The sequence below is a fragment of the Daktulosphaira vitifoliae genome, unplaced genomic scaffold, assembly GCF_025091365.1.
Source record: "Daktulosphaira vitifoliae isolate Bord-2020 unplaced genomic scaffold, ASM2509136v1 Scaffold_2, whole genome shotgun sequence".
Lineage (NCBI taxonomy): Eukaryota > Metazoa > Arthropoda > Insecta > Hemiptera > Phylloxeridae > Daktulosphaira > Daktulosphaira vitifoliae.
Window position 1 is genome coordinate 8,221,960 of NW_026099573.1, and position 1,273 is coordinate 8,223,232.

Sequence of the window (1,273 nt, forward strand, 5' to 3'; positions counted from 1 at the left end):
ATACAGACACACAAAAAAAAAAAAAAACACATCATAGTAAAATTAATACCTTCTCATCTTCGCATCGAAGCTAAAAAATGAAATTGTTAAGATTAATGTGCAGTCAGCAAATTTTATAATTACTATTTACAGTAAATTTATCAGAAAAGTTCGATTTTTTTTACATTATTATCGTAATAGATCACTTAAATAAAAAACATTTCTAATTAATTTTTGGTGTTTAAAAAGATTCTACAATGGGAATATTCAGAATTTAATTAATTTAAATGATTTACTTTAACTAAAAGAACCAATGAAAATAAAGTTATTAAAAAGATCTACTCAATTGAGCGAATTATAAATTTTGATTATCATTGCAAAAATTGATTGTTAAATTCAGGTGAAACTAAAAATCATTTTAACAAATTACTAAGTAAAATTATTTACTTTTGTAGTTGAATACTTTTATCATATCAAATCTAATTCGTCAATAAATACTTTAAAAATATTAGAAATGAATGATTTTAATTGTTTGTATGGAAAAAGCTGGTTAAGCTACTTTTTTCTTTGAATAAGGTATATTTTTCAATTTTTAAGGGTAATATCTTCAACTAAATACGAATTGTAATCATATAACGTATCGTTGAAAAAAGTAGGTCAAGTGAGAGTTTGCAAAATAAATCGTAGCCACAAAAAAAACCACATAGTAAAATAATATTAACATGAATAAGAAATTTCTTCTCATGAGGGGAGACTATAGTGATGGAATCCTTGATAATTATTGAAGTTATTGAATCTAAATGAGATAAAAATCAAATGATTTGAATATTTTTTTCTAATTAAAAAAAATGCAAAATATTAATTGCCACAGGCGGATTCGAACCTCGTACCCTAAGCGTGAAAGTGTTACCGATTCGGCAGAAGAAAATATATATTTCGAATTTTTTTTTTTTCATAGTAAAAGTATATAATATAAGCTTTAATTTAAGATTACATAAAACTGTGAATATTTCCGAAACATTTTCAAAAGTTAAGTTGAAAAAGTTCAAATTTTTATACAATGTTTTAAGCTTTGATCGCCCCCTATATATGTGGAAATTGTCTAATTTTAATAAAAAGTATGTTAAATAAAAGATGTACTTATAATGTATTTAGAAAAAAAAAAATTTGTGCTGCTACTTATTTTTTTCGAAAAGTTATAGCATTTTTAAGTTAAAAATTTTAAATCGAAAATTTTATCACAAAAATACCATTTTTTTAAATACGGCAGTCGTTTGCATGCAGAAGATAAAGT

General features: G+C 23.4%; 1 protein-coding gene across 4 annotated transcripts in view; it reads left to right on the top strand.

Annotated features, from left to right (window-relative positions):
- The window catches only part of LOC126897322 (uncharacterized), a 17,939-nt gene that overhangs the window by 10,752 nt on the left and 5,914 nt on the right, over window positions 1-1,273 (top strand). The gene's annotated exons all lie outside the window — the stretch shown is intronic.